The following is a 20,808-nucleotide window of genomic DNA, read 5'->3' as shown; positions in this document are numbered from 1 at the left end:
ATTAATGAGGCCAGAACCCTTAAAAATGCATTAAAGCTTTTAAAACTTTTGTGCTGGCATTAAGGGGACTGCCTGAGAGCTCTGGCAGGCCGCTTGCAGGCACTGCACAAGCCGGCTAATCTGGCCATGTGATCGCGAGGACCCCATGATCACATGTCCCGGGAGAGCCGGATTGGGCAGAGGGAGTCTGCCTGAGCTCCCAGACAGACCCCAGGATTGTGATCGCCAGCGATCAGGTAAATGGGGATTTACTAATGGACGTACCAGGTACATCCGCGGTCCTTTACGGACAGTTTTTGTTGGACGTGCCTGGTACGTCCATGGTCTGGAAGGGGTTAAAGGAACACTATATAGTGTTTGGAATACAGAGCTGTATCCATAAAGAACCCTTTAATCACCTTCCTGATTTAAGTGCTGATGTCCACCGGTGCTGGGTTGGGCTCCTTCTTCACGGAAGTCAGACGATAAAGGGTACATAATGCGCATACACGGCGAGAACTGATTAGACATTAGACAGAGGGTCAGGATGTCTAGCGTAATTTAACAGAGTTAAACTCTGTATATATGTCTCTAGTGGCTGTCTGGTGGACAGCCACTAGAGGTAGTCGTAACGCTGCAATGCAAACATTGTAGTTACTCTAAAACGGCAATGTTTTACATTAAAGGGCTATGTGACAGGGACAATGCACCCTGACCACTTCAATGCAATCAACTAGTCTGGGTGCATATAGTGACACAGTCACTTTAAAGTAAGAATACAATTCTCATACTGGCACAGGTTTTGCATGGTCAGGGTATTAAGAGATATCATTAAAGGGTATTAATTCATTAACATGTTAATGGCGAGAAAAACCGTATATAATATGCGTGGGTGCAGTAAATGAGTAAGAGGAAACTTACAGCTAAACACAAACACAGCAGAAATGTAAAAAGAGCCATGGTCCCAAACGGTAAGAAAATTGAAAAGTGGCCTGGTCACTAAGGGGTTAAACAGTTGCTCTAAAAAGCTCTACTGTTAAGTAACTTTTTTTTAAAGACCATGGCTGGGCCTTGATCCTTGCTGTGGGTTCTCTGGATATTAGCCTAGATCAGGCATAGGCAACCTTCGTCACTACAGATGTTTTAGACTACACCTCCCGTGATGCTTTGACAGCATTATGGGAAGTGGTGTATCCTGCCCTAGGCAGGACAAAACTTAGACGCCCCCTCCCCGCAACCCTACTCCCTCCCCTCCCCGCCATCTCACCCCACCCTTCCCCCCTGCCCTGCCTTCTAAATACACACACACACACACATTCACTGACAGATACGCATACACTAGCTGACAGACACACACTCACTCACTAACAGACACACACTCACTAACAGAAACACACACTAACAGACAAACACACACTCACTCACAGACACACACTAAAACACACACAGACACACACTCACACACTAACAGACACACACAGACACTAACAGACACACACACACACTTTTTCTTTTAAAAATTCAAAAAAGGGGTTTCTCCTTTTCCCTGGGGGTCCAGTGGCTGCTGGTCGGGTGGGCGGTGCTGGCGAGGGAGCACTTCCCCGGAGCTGTCTGCTCAGCTCCTTCGCGCGCCGCAGCCCGCCCGGATTGTCAGTTAGCCGCAAGGCTAACAGGACATTTGCCCTGGGCATTTAGGGGTAGCTTTTTTTTGCCACCCCCTGGAAAGTGCCGCCCAAGGCAAATGCCTTGTTTGCCTCGCGGCTAATACGTCCGTGATTATGGGTGTAAAAGCATTATGGGGGATATAGTCCACAACATCTGGAGTGCCGAAGGTTGCCTATTCCTGGCCTAGATCTTGCTGTATGGCAGCCATTTTGAATATATAATTCTGACAGGGCTGCCCTATCTGTGGTTCCACCAATTGCGCATGCATCATGGCATCAGCTATGCCTGTTAATTCCCACCTGACCTTACACTGCTTTAGGATTTATTAAAGGTATTGAATTCTAGAATGCCAACAATCAAGATGTGTGTTGCTGCCTTTTCCTTCCCTTCCTGCTGCCTGCTTTCTGAGCTACATCCACCAGCAATCTTTAGAAAGTCCTGAATTTTTCAGTTTTCCAAAATTGCCTGTACTACAGGAAACAATCAGCTTCTTACAAAAAAGCATTGTATATATTTCAGTTCTGTTTTCATACAGGTTACGATTCGGCACATTTGCAATTTTGGGGATTCATCAGCGTAATAATAGCTTTGCTTAGTTCTCCAACAACTTGAAACTAAATGTTAAGAAAAATATGATCAGATTACAAAGTGAAAAAATCTCTGCAACTGAATGAAATCAAAAAGGTTAATTTACAGCGACATCATCCCCAAAGCATCTAGATATTGGGTATGACACAACTAAGCAGTTTTGAAGGCTACAAGGGCATATAAATCCAGCTGTTTGCACCCTCAGTGATGCTGCCCTAGCCTCCTCTGTGACTCCTGGCTTGCAATCGCAATCTATTTAAATTTTAAGCAGACGATATTTAGTTATAAACAATGCAAATGCTGAATAATCAACATAATAATTGGAGAGCATAATAATGTAAAACAGTGCAATAATTCTTGCTAACTTTTCAGTCCATGATTAACTAAAACATGACATAATGTCCAATTGTTCCCTTAGGAGAACACTCTGTATTATATGAAAAATATATTCCTAATCACGTTTCCAGTTCCCAGACAACAATTCTTTCCTGTTCTCTGGAGGAAAATGAAATGTAGAAATAAACAATCAAGCAATCAAGCCTAGTTCACATAGGAGTAAACTATCAAGAACATTCAAAGTAATAATTTGTGTTGGGTTTATAAATGATTATTCAATTAAAGGACCACTATAGTGCCAGGAAAACAAACTCGTTTTCCTGGCACTATAGGGTCTTTAGGTCCCCCCCACCCTCAGGGTCACACTCCCGCTGGGCTGAGGGGGTTAAAACACTTACCTTTCTCCAGTGCCAGGCTCCCTCGGTGCTGGGGAACTCTCCTCCTCCTGCCGACGCCAGTGCCGAATGCGCATTCGCGGCAAGAGCCGCACGCATTCATACCGCCCATAGGAAAGCATTTCTCAATGTTTTCCTATGGGCATCCAGCGTCTTCTCACTGTGATTTTCACAGTGAGAAGCGCGGAAGCGCCTCTAGCAGCGGTCAGTGAGACAGTCACTAGAGGCTGGATTAACCCTAGTGTAAACATAGCGGTTTCTCTGAAACTGCTATGTTTACAGCTGCAGGATTAAAACTAGAGGGACCTGGCACCCAGACCACTGCATTGAGCTGAAGTGGTCTAGGTGCCTATAGTGGTCCTTTAAGACCAGTACGTAGATGGCAGAACTCACTAAGGCTTATCTGGCAGTGCACTGACCATCAGACTATCACTTCAGGTGTCCAATACACATGGTGAATGGAGCTGCTCTCTTGAAAATGTCTCTAAATCCTTTTTGAAAAATTAACAGAGAAACTATAGTGACCTTTAAAGGAACTCTCCAAAGCGTATAAAATGTTTAATTATTTATTTATTTTTTAATTCTGCTTTAACATTTTTCTTTTAACAATTTGGATACCAAGTCCCTCGTCAAAAAATGCAAACAATAATTACTGCTTACATTTTTTTCTCCTAAAGTGATGCCTATCTTGTTACTGTTCTGCTCCTTTCCAGACTGTCAATGACAACAGTGTCCCCTTCCTGTACAGATAACATTGGTGCAAATTTAAACAATTTATCTTGTACAGTGAATCAGCAAGTCCCACATACATTTAAAAAAAAAAAAACATTTTCTCTTGAAATTGCCACGTTTCTGCAGTTAGATATGCAGTTAACCCCCTACTTAAACAAGATTAACACGTTTTTAGAGGTCTGGACTGTCCCTTGCTTTGAATCTTTCACTGTCCAATTAAAAATCACTGTGTAGTGTATATATACCCGAAATTAATTTATTAATGCATATTTTTCATTGGAGGCATATGTAAAACAGCCTTCAAAAGGGCTCTTGTAACCCCTCCCCTTCTAACCCCGCCTATATTTTCTGTGGCTGTCCAATCACAGACTTTGCAATGCAGGTCAATGAAAAGTCTTTGCAAGGCACCTGCTCTGAGCAATTGCTGCTTCTTGAGTTTAGCTCAGCTGAGGTAACCAAACCAGGAAGTAACAGGACTGGTTTGCTGATAGACAGGGAAGGGGGTTTAACAAGGCTCGTTTATAAAAGTGTCAATTTCTATTGAAATATGCCCGTTGTAAAATGAAAAAGAGAACACACTCTTCACTCATAAAGATACCATTCAGAGATGAATATTTTAGACTTTTGTACGTGGAATTACCTTGGCAACCTTAACATCTGGTTCATGTTGTGTTGTAGTCTTGCTTTGGTGTAAATTAACAAATTAAAATTTGACTGTATTGTTGTACAGGACTTTACTCGATTAAAACAAGTTTTGTATTTCTAAATACTTGTTCGCTTAAAGCAGCTCTGTCACTGTCTATGGCATTTGTAACATTTACAAAGATCTCCAGTGGTATCCTCAAAGCTGGGGGTCTAATGGCCCAGGGGTGCAGGACAAGGTGAGTTATACCTTCTCCCTTGCGGCCACTGGTCCTGCAAGGTGCCAACATGAGTGCTGTAATCTGAAGTCTATGGAGGATGTCCTCAATAGACTGAACCTTTTTCTCCTCAGTCATGAGGTAGTGATAGCTGGGGGCTTGACAAACTTTGATCAGGCTTGATTCTTTTTGTACTATAGGATCTGGTAAATTCCTTCTTTTTCCAGTTTTTATTCATTGATTGTATTTATTCTGTCTCATTCGCTCTTGACTCTTTTTTGTCCAGCTTGTCTAGTGGAGAATAACACAGAGCCAGAACAGTCCATACTTTGTCATAGTATATCTTTTGATTTTATATTTATGACATTTTAATTTTGAAGAAAGGAGGAGGTGACAGAGCCGCTTTAAATGATTAAATTCAGTTACGTTTGGAGAAAAAAATTAAATGTTCATCCTTTTTCATAATAATAAGAATAATCAAAATTGATGGGTTGATACCCTACCTAAATGTTCATCATATATCCTAATCTATCCCTTGCCTTTGATCAATATATATTTTATGTAATCAACAAAGAACTCCTATTTATTCCTTTTATGGGAAACCTTTAGCTGATTGTGGCTGATTGAAGTATGGTGAAAGCTTTTCAGTGATACCCAGCAGGTGTACCAATTATCACTTGATTTAGATATTATTTGAATAATACTGTTTGAAATGTGTAGAGAGATATAATGAGCGACCGTTTGGTGGGATTATTTATTGTGGGTTTTCACGTTTGCTGACTTAACTGTATATATTAAAGGGGAGCAATTCACAAGAAAATTACACTATTGAATAAAGATTGAAAATTAACTATAACTTGTGATAATATATTTTTTCTATGTGATACTCATTTTAATTTGTGTATTAAAGAATAACACTTGACATCACAGTTCAGTTCCGTCCTGGCACAGTCAGGACTCATATTGTATTGGAGGAAAAGAAACAGAAACGTAGTATGTCCAACTTTAGGGATCACAACAAATGAGAAGGATTTGGGAATAGTTGTAGACAATTAACCCCTTCAGGACGGAGTCAATAGTACACGTTCTGATCAAAACAAAACGTAAACAAAAACTGCAATTTGCGCTTTATGTCTGTTCACCCGTAGTTCCCCTCTTTCATATTATATGCACCCACACTTATTATATATCATTTTGTTCAGGAGAAACAGGGCTTTCATTTCATATCAAATATTTATATATGAAACATAATTTATTATGAATAAAATAAAAAAAAAACTGAGACATTTTAAATTCTTTTTAAAATTTGTAGTTCCGCCTCACATTTTAGCTGTAAATGTCATAATACTGTTTTTTTTTTAATACTGTTCGGTTTTACTGCAAAATAGTGTAAATATTTGTAATCAGCGATGTCTCACAAGTACAACAGTACCCCCCCATTAACAGGTTTTGTGGTGTTTTGGAAAGTTACAGGGTCAAATATAGAACGTTCCATTTTCAAATAAAATTTTGCCAGATTAGTAATGTTACCTTTGAGACGGTGTGGTAGCCCAGGAATGAGAATTACCCCCATAATGGCATACCATTTGAAAAAGTAGACAAGCCAAGGTATTGAAAGTGGGGTCTGTTTAGTCTTTTTTAGTAGCGACTTAGTCACAAACACTGGCCAAAGTTAGCGTTCATATTTGTTTTTGTGTGAAAAAAGCAAAAAATTAATATTTGGCCAGTGTTTGTGACTAAGTGGCTACTAAGAAAGACTGGACATACCCCACTTGCAATACCTCGCGTTGTCTACTTTTGCAAATGGTATGCCATCATGGGGGTTATTCTCATTCCTGGGCTACCATACGCTCTCAAAGGCAACATAACCAATCTGGCAAATTTCAATGTCAAAAAAATGAAATGCAAGCCTTATATGTGACTCTCTAACTTTCCAAAACAGCATAAAACCTGTACATGGGGGGTACTGTTATTCTCGGGAGACGTTGCTAAACACAAATTTAGTGTTTTAAAACGGTAAAACATATTACAACAATAATATAGTCCGTAAAAGTGCTGTTCGTTTGTAAAAATTGCAAAAAACTTCACTTTTACTTAAAATATCATAGTTGTAATACAATTTACCAGTTTGAAACACTAATATGTGAGTTCAGCAAAGTCTCCCGAGTAAAATAGTACCCTCTATGTACAGGTTTTATGGTGTCTTGGAGAGTTACAGGGTCAAATATAGTGCTTGCGAATTAAATTCTCTGCACTTTCTCCCTGTGTTGTCAGGCATGTCAATCAAATTTTAATTAATCAAATCACATAATTATGTTAAAAGAGTATTTAAATATACACGTAGAATTTTATTATATATGCATTTATAGGTATTTAAAGTCTACGTGTATACTAATGTAATCTTTTATGTAATTATATGTATTTATATATATATATATATATATATATATATATATATATATTTGCGGTTATTTGTATTTAATATATAGATAGATTTAAATATAGAATGTCATTCTAAGTGTATTTTGTTACCAATATATATACATATTAATAACAAAATACAGTTAGAATGAAATTACATATGAATATATATAATATATTAATATATAATTTATATAAAATTTTGTTTCAATATTTTTATTTATTTAATTATTTTATTTATTATTGTAATTATACGTATATATATACAATATATGTGTATATATTGATTATATATAGATATATAATATATACATATTATATATGTAACGTCATTCTAAGTGTATTTTAATATTAATATATATACTAATATTAAAATACACTTTGTATGACATTACCTATATATATATAATATGTATATATATAATATATATATAATATATATACATATATTATATATACTTTTAATTTAATTTTACACTTTTTTTTTTTTTTTTACAGATCCCACCAGCAGGGGGACGGTCTAATTTTTTAGACAGTCCCCCTGCTGGCAGATCCACAGCCAGCTATAGGGGGCCATGTGATCGCTCTTTGAGAGCGATCACATGGCCCCCGGGGGCCTGATTTGCCGGGGGAGGGCTGCCTGGGCTGTGAGGCAGCCCTCCAGAAGAGGATCGCGGCGGAGGTGAGTACATATCTCCTCCTGGGGCAGAAAGCCGTTACAGTGTTCTATGCCGCCGCAACGGCTTTAAAGCCGGGACAGCATAGAACGCCGTAAGGGCGTTAAGGGGTTAACTAGGCAACAATATGTAATGTCAATCGGCAGTGGCTAAGGCCAGTAAGGTATTGTGTATAAATAGGGGCATTAATTCTCGGGAGGAAAATATAATTTTGCCTCTTTATAAATCACTGGTAAGACCACACCTTGAATATGCTATGCAATTTGGGGCACCTGTTCTTAAGAAAGATATCATGGCACTAGAAAAGTGCAGAGACTGGCTGCAAAATTCATTAAAGGAATGGAACATTTTAGTTATAAAGAGAGGTTAAATCTCTTTATTTTGGAAAAACAGCGCCTCAGAGGTGATATGATAGCATTATATACAGTAAATATATTCGGGGCCAATACAAACTTTTTTATTTGTATATTCTTTATTTTTGAACAATGCACTGGAATATGAAAATACAGTACATCAGCTCCAAGAAAGAGATTAGACAAAGACATATAGCAGACATAGAACGATTGCAAGTTTCTCACACAGTGAATTGATTTTTGTTGTAAATAAAGTCGTCTTAACTCGGTTTAGCAAAAATCCCTATGCTTTAAAGGGACACTATAGTCATCAGAACAATTACAGCTTATTGAATTTGTTCTGGTGAGTAGAATCATTACCTTCAGGCTTTTTACTGTAAACACTGTGTTTCCAGAGAAAATGCAGTGTTTACATTACAGCCTAGTGATAACTTTACTGACCACTCCACAAATAGCTGTTAGGGATCCTTCCTGGGTCATGGCTGCCTAAAATCCAAACATTGTGTCTCCTCCCACTGCATGCAGACACTGAACATTCAATTCATCTCTATTAGGCATGTGCATGGGAAAAATTTTCGGTTCGGTTCGGCATTCGGAAATTTGGGACTTCGGAATTTCGGTAACTTCGCAACTTCGGCACGTCGACACTTCGGAACTTCTTTTGCAGCCATGGGCGTCCACGGGGGGGGGGGGGGGGGGGGGGGGGGGGCAAGAGGGGGCACTTGCCCCCCCCTGGATTTTTCAGCATGCCTCCTCCCCCAGGGTCAGCTGCTGATTGAGCCGGCAGGGAGATCAAAAGATCTCTCTGACCGAAGTGTAAATCCTCCCTCCCTTTCCTTTTATAGAGTGGCAGGGAGATCAAAAGATCTCTCTGAGCGGTGAAGTATCAACCCTACCACCCTTATCCTTTATAGAGCCAGACCTGGCAGTGTTGGAAGTCTCCCTGCCAGGTCTTACTCTCTGTGCAGGGAGGAGAGCTCAGAGCTGAATACGAGGAGGAGACAGGGAGTGACATCCCCTCCTCCTTCTGCAGCATGCTGTGTGCTCCCAGCACGTGTAGGAGGAGCTGCTTGCAGGAGGAAACACTGTGGGCAGGATTACTGCAGAGGCATGCTGCTCAAGGGCTGGTGTAGAGAAGAAACTCAAGTAATAGGTAAGTTTAAACAAATAAAAGTGGGGGATTGAGAAGGAAGAGATTAATACATGATTAATGGAGGCAGTGGTACAGCTGGTGGGGGGGGGGTGTAGTGTAGTGAGAAAGTAAGTGGTGACAAAGACAGGTGTGGGGTAAATACTCACATTCTGTAAATATATTTACCACACAGATAGTACCACAGCAGCTATCAGTTTCACATAGCTCAGTTCACTGTTTAGTGAACCAGGCTATGTTCAGTTTTAGGCAGAGCCACAGTCCAGGGCTCTCTCACCTGGTCCTAAGCCCACACTATTGCCACTTAGCACCCTCTACAGCCCCTAACCCATCACTATTGCCACTACAGCCCCTAATCCCCTTTTATTGCCTATGATCCCCCACTACAAGTCCTGACCCCTGCACTACAGGTCCTGACCCTCATAACAGGTCCTGACCCCCTTATTACCCCTCACCTTTCACCACAGGTCCTGACCCCCCCCCCTTTCCCCTCACCCTTCCTATTGATCCCCCTCCTTTCCCCTCACCCTTCCTATTGATCCCCCTGCCCCCCATTTCAGCCTTTAAACCCACACTACAGGTCATGACCCCCCTACTACAGACCCAGACCCACCGCACTACTGGCCCTAACCCCCCACTGCAGTGAGCTTGTCTGTAGTGAACATGTGTGTCAGTGAGCGTTTCTATAGTGAGCATGTATGTGTGTGTCAGTGAGCATTTCTGTAGTGAGCATGTATATGTGTAAAAACCAAAGAAAAGAAAATGTTACTTTCTCCTTAATCCCTATGTATATTTAGACAAATGGAGGTCATTTAGTTGCTCCAATGGCCATTGGAGGGAATGCCCGCCTGCCAACGTCAAGGCAGACCCCCCTAAGCGGGTCCTAACACTGACCCTTCAGCCTGCTTCCTTGAGCTTCTGGCAAAGATATCTCTAATGAGACAGAAAGGGGTATTTTTTATATACACCCCTATACTTATTAACCCTTAATAGGGAACACATGGGATGGGCAGCAGCATTGTAACCAGGCTGTGTGATACAAAGTAAATACAAATACAAAAAGAGAAGTCCTGCGCTTAGTCCCATTACTACTGGGACCAGCAGCAATGACTACAATACACATCAGCCCCAATATATAGTAAAAACCAAAGAAAAGAAAATGTTACTTGCGCTTTCTCCTTAATCCCTATGTATATTTAGACAAATGGAGGTCGTTTAGTTGCTCCAATGACCATTGGAGGGAATGCCCGCCTGCCAACGTCAAGGCAGACCCCCCTAAGCGGGTCCTAACACTGACCCTTCAGCCTGCTTCCTTGAGCTTCTGGCAAAGATATCTCTAATGAGACAGAAAGGGGTATTTTTTATATACACCCCTATACTTATTAACCCTTAATAGGGAACACATGGGATGGGCAGCAGCATTGTAACCAGGCTGTGTGATACAAAGTAAATACAAATACAAAAAGAGAAGTCCTGCGCTTAGTCCCATTACTACTGGGACCAGCAGCAATGACTACAATACACATCAGCCCCAATATATAGTAAAAACCAAAGAAAAGAAAATGTTACTTGCGCTTTCTCCTTAATCCCTATGTATATTTAGACAAATGGAGGTCATTTAGTTGCTCCAATGGCCATTGGAGGGAATGCCCGCCTGCCAACGTCAAGGCAGACCCCCCTAAGCGGGTCCTAACACTGACCCTTCAGCCTGCTTCCTTGAGCTTCTGGCAAAGATATCTCTAATGAGACAGAAAGGGGTATTTTTTATATACACCCCTATACTTATTAACCCTTAATAGGAAACACATGGGATGGGCAGCAGCATTGTAACATATTGTATATGTGTGTTAGTGAGCTTTTCTGTAGTGAGCATGTGTGTCAGTGAGCTTGTCTATAATAAGCATGTGTATGTATGTCAGTGAGCTTGTCTGTAGTGAGCATGAGCGTGTCAGAGAGCATTTCTGTAGTGAGCATGTGTGTGTCAGTGAGCTTGTCTGTAGAGAGCGTTTGTGTGTGTGTGACAGTAGGCTTGTCTGTAGTAAGTTTGTGTTTGTATACCAATGAGTTTGTCTGTAGTAACCGTGTGAGTGTCAGAGTTTGTGTTATGGTACTTTTTCAGTAAACCAAAATGTTTAAGTGTCTATCTGTTCCTGTCCAAATTAAAGAGAATTGAATTGCGTATATACGCTGAAGTAATTCAGTCTGACACACGGAGTTCAGGTTAAAATAACTTCGAGGAAATTTATTGGCAAGTGCACAATCAGAGGGCGCGCAGGCCCTTTTAAGAGACAACTTCGTCATCATTGATTATCAAGATATCAGTGAATAAACATCATTAATTGGCTTAATTGTTAAGTGTCTGGATTAGTGTCCACCTATCAATATAATTAATTGGATCAAAAACTAAGTGGTTAGTTCCGTGTCCACCCACCAAGAGGTGGTATTATTTTAGACACGGGTGGGGGCAAGGGGGTCTTGAGTGTCATTTTACTCGGTCGGTGATGTCAGATCTCGTGGTTAGGTGCAAGGTCTCTTATGAATAGAACATTTCATTACTACTGTGTTCTCATGGCCTTTAAATTATACTATGTTGCGAGTTAGGGGAAATTCAGCAGTTCCTGGGTTAGTCATATCTTTATGGAGAATACAGTCTTTGTCTATTGTGTTAGATGTGCTGAGAAATTCTGTCATGTAATGTGGTTTTCATATGGAGAAGTCAGGTTATGAGGACAAAATGGAGGATTTGTCACAGCATCAGGTTAAAATGGAGTTAGTGCAATAATTCAATACAAGTACAATAAAGATTTTTTAATAATTCTACATCAGTCCCCCCTATGAAATGTTAAATTCTAAGAGATAAAAAAAAAACTTTATTTGTTAATATCGGAAGACGTGTTAGCCCAAAGGCACAGAAACCCCGTGGCCGCTAGCTAGGTGTTAATGCAAAGTGCAAGTCTGTCCCTAATTCTGACCCTAATAGGCTAACTCATCTGTCAGTATGGCTCTCGAACACTTCACACCCATGGGTGTCCCATGGCGGCTAACCCACCACTTCTCCACACGGGGCCTTTACCATTCACTGACAGATGCTGTCCCTAAGGTGGTCCCTTCCTAGAACTCTCGCACTTTATCATCAAAAGGGATAGATTGCAGCGGCAAACAGGGTGAGTTGAGATCCTGGAAATCTTGGTCATCAACTTCAAGATGTGTGAAAGTGGGTGCCACTTGGTCAACAGTCTTCGTGAGGGCTTTTCTCAGACAAGGGAAGACACAACAAAAGAGAAGAGCAAAGATAAAAAGGAAAATTAGAATTGCCATTCCAATATGCATTAAAGCTTTTTGCCAACCCGTCATCCAACCAAACCATCTGTCCCAGGGATCTTTTATCCCAGAATTTCTTTTTAACTCTTCAGAGAGGTCATTTAATTTTTCTATGGCTAAAGTAACTTTACCATTAGGGCCTGTGTTTTCTGGGATGTAGGTACAACATGTCATGGTGTCGGGCAAAATTTTACATACCCCTCCTTTTTCGGCTAGGATCATATCTAGGGCTATTCTATTCTGGAAGGCCATTTGGGATGTGGCCTGTAACTGTTCGGCTAATCCCTGGAGGGCGTCTCTGGTGTAATTAACAAAACGCTGTTGGTTGTAATAAATATAATTTATCCAGTTTAAATTCTTGTTTGCGGTAACTATGGTAAAAATTGATTCAAATCCTGCAGCAACCTCATCTCTTGCTTTAAACTCATTGGGTACCCCCCTAGGCACCCCAATGGCATCAATGTAAATGTGAGGGTCAAAACTTCCTTTTACTGGGGCTTCACGCTTAACCTTAGTGTGGCTGGGCTCATGGGTGTTGAGGTGTGTGTCAGAGATAATGTGTATAGGCATAATGGCCTTAGTCAAAGTACACTCCCCCCACCACTCTGTGTCCATTCTGGATCTTAACTGTAAATCCCCACACAACCAGTAAATATCTCCTAATGACCTAGTGTGATGCTGCAGTAAACGTACAGGAACAGTTCGATATGTAGCACAATATCCTTCGGAAAGTTACCCACAAATTTACCAATCCCATCGTGCATGGCATAGCAAGTGTAATTACCTTTATATATTGTAATACCATTAGGAGGTCTGACATTTTTGGCTAGAAGAGGATACTCCGCTGTCCATGCTTGACATAGAGACCTGTTGAAATCATATTGGTAGGCAAAAAGACTTAAAACACAATTTTCTACATCTACTGGCAGGGTTAAAGGTACAGTGCCCAGATGAGGCCGGGCACCACCACACACATAGCATGCGGTTCTGTTATGTTTGTTGGCATTATATTTCATCCATTCTAACCATAGGTTAACATCATTAAAACCTGTTTCAGCGGCCATGGTATCTTCAAAGGTGGGGTTGGCAATGGCCATCATGTCCTTAAAGGACTGGATGTGTGGTTTTAATGGATTTATGACCATGTGAGTAGCTCCTCGCCACTCAGGGGAATTACACATATCTTTAAGGTAGAAATGCCCTAATTTAGTGTAGGAACCCTTTTTCCAATACATTCCCATTACATATCGGTCTGCATCTGTTGGGCTTGGATGCTCAATATTAAGAATTAATTTCATTGGTGTGCCTCCTCCAGGCTTTCTTAGAGTCATTCTTTGAAGGAGGGACCTACCATGATCATCTACTTTAGATAAGGCACTTTTTGGCTTGTAACCCCAGGAAGGCCCGGCATTCCATCCCGCCGCCCCCCAACGGCCACAATTGTGCCCCCATTGTTTGTCAACTACACAAACATATGGGTCCTTTGCATGAGGGATATCTCTATAGATATTCTGGATTTGTGTTGTAGAGAATGGGCATTCTACGATGTCACAATAATCAAAGGTATAGGTAGCCACACGGGTACATGATGAATTATACCAGAAGGTGTACCCACTAACATCTTTAGTGATGGCTACTTGCTGGGCCTTAATTAAACTAATTAAGGAGACAATGTACCAGAGGTACATGGTTGTGCGGTATCTGCTTCCTCTGGGGCAGGAGACTTCTTGCAGTGGGAAGCGTGGATCCAATGTGGCCTGCCGGCCAATTTGACGGAGGTTGCGGTGATCAGGAGAACTTGGAATGGCCCGTCAAATCTTGGTTCCAGGGTACTTTTCCGCACGAACTTCTTAACCAGAACCCAATCTCCGGGAAGTAGGTTATGGGTACCTGTGTCCAAATCAGGATCTGGAATTGAAGAGAAAACTTGGGCATGTATTTTGTTCAAGACACTTGCAAGTTCAGTTACATAGTCTACTAAAACATCAGATTGCAGCTGTAACTGTTGCGGATAATAACAACCTAGTCTGGGTGCTGTCCCAAATAGAATTTCATATGGGGATAACGAGTGCTTCCCTCTAGGTGTGTGTCTAACGCTGAATAAAGCTATTGGCAGGCTTTCTGGCCAGGGCATCTTTGTTTCTTGTGACATTTTTAACATTCTGGCTTTTAGAGTGCCGTTCATGCGCTCTACTTTACCACTACTTTGTGGGTGGTAAGGGGTGTGAAAGGCTAGGGTCACCCCCAGAGCAGTCCAAATGTCTTTGGTCACTGTTGCTGTAAAGGCTGGACCCTGATCACTTTCAATGACTTCTGGAAGTCCAAATCTACATACTATGTCTGTAAGTAGGCGTTTTGCGGTTGTTTTTGCAGTGATATTGGTCACAGGGTAGGCTTCTGGCCAGCCTGAGAACACATCCACTATTACTAGTGCATATTCATGAGGCCCACTCTTGGGCATTTGAATGTGGTCAATTTGAATTCTCTGGAATGGGTACATGGGTTTTGCTAGGTGCTTTGCAGGCACCCTGATTGGTCTTCCTGGATTGCATTTTGCACAAATGACACAGGCCTTACAGAAATTGCTGATCAAAGTTGTGATTCCAGGGGCCTCATAATACTTTTGAATGAGGGCGGCCATTAGGTCTTTTGACAGATGTGCAGGCCCATGTGCCCATTGGACAACTGCTGGATATAAATTCTTCGGAAGGCAAAATTTAGAGTTGTTGTAGTAGATTCCGTCTTTTAGGACAGCTCCCTTCTTTTTCCATTTCTGGATTTCTTCAGGAGTAATTGCAGCTTGTTGTTCTCGCAAAATTCTTAGGTCAGTAGGAAGAGTTTGCAAGGTAAAGATAGGAACTTCTTCTTCTTGACCGGACACTTCTTCATCCACTTCCTGCAAATCTCTGGCCGCTTGCTTAGCAGCCTGATCAGCTAAATGGTTGCCCTTAGCTTCATCTGAATCCAATTTCCCATGTGCCTTTACTTTCAAAACGGCCACTTCTTCAGGGAGTAGGAGGGCATCCATTAGCTCCTTGATTGCAGAGTTGTGTTTGACTGGTGTACCGGCAGTGGTAAGAAATCCTCTTGTCTTCCAAATGAGGCCGAAGTCATGTGCCACACCCAGAGCATATCTAGAATCTGTATAGATGTTGGCACGCTTTCCCTCGGAGATCTTGCATGCTGTAGTCAGGGCTTGCAATTCAGCTTCTTGCGCAGACATTGCTGGCGGTAAAGATGATGACTTGAGAACTTCCTCTGTTGTGGTTACGGCATATCCTGTGTGGTATTTTCCTTCTTCATCAGCATATCTTGAACCATCCACAAACAGAGTAAAATCCGGATCCGGTAATGGATTCTCATGCACGGTTGGTAAGTGCACTGTTTCCATTTTCATCTGTTCGAAACAGTCATGAGGAGTTTCTGGGTCATAGTCATTTGTTATAACTAGGTCTTTGAATTCTTTTTCTAGGAAATGGCGTGGCCATGCTTCAAGAAGGTCAGTTGCTGGGTATTTGGCAATGCCATTTTCCTGTAGTTGTGATTCATCCATGGTGGCCCATAATTTTGCCATGGGCCCAAGGTCATTCCATGATCTTGTCTTCAACTTGGTAACAGGAATATGTGGAATAGCAGTATCCCAATGGCGGTATAGGTAATTGAGTTCTGGAGGCAGTTGGATCAGGACCACGCTGTTGCCTTCCGAATCACAATAGAAATCTTGGGCAGTGAGCTTTACTTCAAACCAGTGGTAGAGCTCATCTTCATAGCAAGGTTCAGGAGTAATGTCCGGCTTGTACCACATGGTACAGAAGGCATAATCCGGACCTTCACACAGAGGTGTCTTGTCTTTGTGAAAAGTTAAATGTGGATGCATTTTCTTGATACATCCACAGAGAAGGTAGATGTAGGTTTCATCTGTGATAAATCCATAATAGATACCCCCCTCAGGGAGTGGAAGAAGAGTGGATGGGTTAAGAACTTGACATCTTTGTATAGAAATGTTGTCAGGCAGAAGAAGATGACATTGCAGACGCAGGTTTCTAGCGGGGGACACGTGCTTGAGCTGGACTTGGTTAACAATGGCAGAGATGTCATGAGGGGCCAAAACAACCAAAGGGTGGCCAAGGACCAGGTCTGAGGTTCTTTCAATGAGTTCTCTTGCAGCAAAAACAGCCCTAAGGCAGGAAGGGGTCCCTCTAGCCACAATGTCCAGTTGGCATGAAAAGTATCCAATAGGCCTCTGGCGGCCTTTTAAGTCATTAGTTTGGGTAAGAACTCCTGTGGCATGGCCTAGTCTTTCAGAGACAAATAATTTGAAAGGTTTGGTGTAGTCTGGTAGGCCCAAGGCAGGAGCAGAGACAATGGCACGTTTGAGAGATTTGAAATTGTCCAAAGCTTCGTTGGTCAGGCCGAATGGGTCTGACTTGAGTGCATCATAGAGAGGTTGCATAAGCAGAGAGGCTTCTGGGATCCATGCTCTGCAATAGGAAATGAGGCCTAAGAAGGCATGAAGAGATTTTGAAGTCCTTGGGGGTGGAATGTCCAGAATTGCTCTGACTCGGTCCCGAGTGAGATGTCTGGTACCTTGAGATAGGCAATGTCCAAGGAAAATCACTGAAGGTTGACAGAACTGCAGTTTGAGAAGTGAAGCTTTGCATCCTTGTTCTGCCAAATAGCAAAGCAGACTAATTGAACTCTTTTCAGTAGTGGGTATATCATCTCCACAGAGCAGCAAATCATCCACATACTGGAGCAAAACAACTTCTGGGTGGTCAGCTTGCCATGGGTCAAGGATAGTACACATGGCTTTGGCAAATTGACTTGGAGAATTTTGAGCCCCTTGGGGCATGACAGTCCATGTATACTGTTGCATTTCATGGGTGAAAGCAAACAGGTATTGACAGGATGGATCCAGTGGAACACTGAAGAAAGCATTAGCTAGGTCAATGACTGTAAAATACTTTGCAGAAGGTGGGACGCCAGAGAGCAGAGTGTGGGGGTTTGGTACAAGAGGGGTGTCCAGGACAGTGGCTTCATTGACAGCACGGAGATCCTGAACCATCCTGTATTTCACTGGCTCTCCTTTTAGAGTCTTTTTCTTTACAGGAAATAATGGAGTGTTACATTCTGATTTACACTTCACTAGAGCACCCTTTCCCAGGAGTGCTTTGATGTGAATAGAAATGGCTGCAGCCTGTGCTGGTTTTAGAGGATATTGTGGCTTCCTTGGTAACTTAGCTCCTGGAATAAGCTTAACCACCACAGGTGGGACATTTAGGTGACCTATATCCTCTGGGCCCGAGGACCATAACTTAGCAGGCACCTGAGTTCTCAACTCATCTGGGAAATTGGACCTAGGTTCTGCTGCTTCCTCATTGGGTTTTTCTAATTGCAGCATCAAAGGTAAGGAGCACAGGGCTGAAGTGTCAGAAACAGATAGAGGTGTAAACATTTCTACCTGTCCATCTGGAGTGAAGGTTATAGATGCCTGCAGGCGTGAGAGGACATCAGCGCCTAACAGGTTAATTGGGCATGTGGAGGAAACTACAAAACGAGCAAGTAAGCTTGTGCCAACCCGCAGAGGGGTTGTTAGAGGACTGTGTCTCGGTTGGCCATCCACTCCAACATAGGAGACATCAATACTTGACAAGAAAGATGGGTCTGGCAGGTCTTGTTCTCTGAGAACACTTCGGGCTGCGCCTGTGTCAATAAGAAATGTGGTAGGTTGGCCTTCAATGGGTAAAGTCACTGTGGCAAGTCCCCCCCCCCTTTATCCCCTGTAGACACTGCCATGACAGGGGTTAATGACACAGGTTTGCCAATTTCCTAATCATCATCTGGTTCCTCAACAATTGGAACCGTTTTCTCGGCCTTAGGGGCCGGGGCAGGCTTGGGAAACTTTTTGGGCTCCCCTGTGGGAAACTTTTTGGGCTCCCCCGGTTCCCTTTTGGGTTCTGGACAGTCACTTCTGTAGTGTCCCTTAGCCCCACAATTAAAACATGTTACGTCCTCTAACTTGACACCCTTGGTGCCAGGGGTGATGGGGGCGGCACGGGCCACCATGAGAGGAGCTGGATTGGGTCTTCTGGGGGTTTGGGCAGATTCCAAACCTCTAGCAACTAGGAGTAACGTATCTAGGGGAACAACCTTGTATTCAGGGCGTGCAGCAATGATTCCCTTGCGTATGGAATCTTTAACACCTTGGACAAACGCACCTGATAGCATTTGTGAATGAATTTTGTCAGTGAGATCAAATCCCAAATCTGTAAACATTTGATATAGTCTTGCATGAAACCTTTCCACTGATTCTCCTTTGTCTTGCACAACATCAGTAAGGCCAGCAGCTTGATCTGCAAGTTTATCCTTAGCCCAATCTCTTAATTGATTGCAAAAGGTTACTCCGGAGGGGTAATCAACATCACTTGTAAGCAGATCTGTACTGAGGTGGCGGGCCATGCTGGGCCAATATGCATCCCCTGCTTTAATTGCACAAATGCTCAGTAGGTCACGCCAGGCGGCGGAATAAGTATTTTGTATCTGAACTATCCCTCGGTAAAAAGGCATAGGCTGTTTCTCTGGGTCAGGGAGAGATTTCATTAAAGCACTAGCTTGTGTGGGATTGAAAGCAACATATTTAGGAGGGGCCCGCTCTCCCCGACCCTTATGGCCGAAGGGATCTTCAATAGAACGGTGGGTCGAGACTCTTGCAGCCTCTAATGAATCCTGGGACAGCCTGTCATCCCTGTCATCCTCTTCCTCATCTAATTCTATGATCTGGGCCCTTCTGCGTGAGGGGATCACCTGAGGTGACAGGGCCGGGGGATGAGAGGGAGTCCCGGAGGCGGGAGTCGCCATTGGGTCATAATCATGGGACCGGTAATCACCGGGAAGCACCGGCATCAGGGGTGCTGAATGACTGGGGGCCGCCATATTGGAGGCGGGGAAGGAAGTTGCATTGGGGTTAAGGGAAGAAGTGGCGGCCATGTTGGATGTGGGCACATCCGGGGCAGACTGTATCGGACTGGGCATGACCGGAACCTGGGGAGTGGTTTGGGGAAAGGGGTATGGATAATTAGGATAGGGCATGGACATGGGGTATGGGTAGGGGTATAACCAAACCATCTGGGTGGGTGCTGGGGCGGAACCTGGAGTGGGCAGGAAGGTTGGGTAGGGGTTGGCAAAGGGGGTGGGAACCTGGGCCGTGGTAGGGACGGACAAGGGAGAGGATGGAGATGAATCAGTAGAGGCGGGTGAAGAAGGAGGAGCCGGAGTGGGATCAGCAAGATTGACAGTGGCAGGGGAGGAGGGGTTAGTGAACTGGGCAGATGCAGATGGGAGGGTAGGATTATCAACGGAGACAAAGTGTGGGGAAGGAATAGCAGATGAGATGTTAGCATTAGACATAGAGGGTGGTTTAGGGATGGATGAGGACGATGGGAGTGTTAGGGAAGGAGAAGGGGAAAAGTAAGATCCATCAGAATTCAGGACCGGGCAAACGGGAGAGGTAACGGGATGGGGGTTGGGAGGATTGGGAGTGGGATACATAGTCAGCTGGCAATCTCTCATTACTGACTGAACCTTGGGGATAGACATTCCCTGGGCGCCATTTTGGGGCGCTGGCTGAGGACAAGCCCCAGCGACACAATCATTATGGTACACAAACATTTTCACACCCTTGTGAATTATTTCTTCCTCAACCCAACCTTCTTGCTGAATAGCCTTCGCTACTCTGTACCATGCTTCAGCTGTTTTTAATAAATCATTATTTGCAAGCTTGCCTCTCTTTTCCATCAATAACCTACGCCAACTTTCTGGTTGCAATCTGCCACATGTCGGCACAGCAATTTTACATACTTTTGCAATCTTTTCAACACCTTTAACCATCTCCTCACCCTCTCTGTCATCAACTAAATCACATGCTAACCAGCCCTTACTGGGCTTACTTAAATCCTGCCCCATAATCCCTTTCCCCCTACACCAGCGTCCTAGATATAGGGAAAGACAAGGAAAATTGAACCGGAACGTCTACAATGCTCGACTGCCACCTGAGAATCGTGGGTCCTTCTCAAGTGCGTCTTCCCAAAACGTAGACTAGTCACTGAATCCGCCTACCCGGGGTGGTAGACACGGATTGGAGCGAGGTGAGAAGTGTGTGACCAATCACTTCTCTATTAAGAGGAATGGGAGTGGATAGTATAATAGTACAGGAAGTGTAGAAAAGGTAAAGAGTAAGGAAAAAAATCCTTAGAGACAGACACAGGAGTTTAAATGACTCCACATTAAACAAACAAGACAACAGTACAGTTGAAATACAGTGCATGCATCACA

The sequence above is a fragment of the Pelobates fuscus genome, chromosome 5 (genome assembly GCF_036172605.1).
Source record: "Pelobates fuscus isolate aPelFus1 chromosome 5, aPelFus1.pri, whole genome shotgun sequence".
NCBI classification, from domain to species: Eukaryota; Metazoa; Chordata; class Amphibia; order Anura; family Pelobatidae; genus Pelobates; species Pelobates fuscus.
This window is presented reverse-complemented; position numbering follows the sequence as displayed.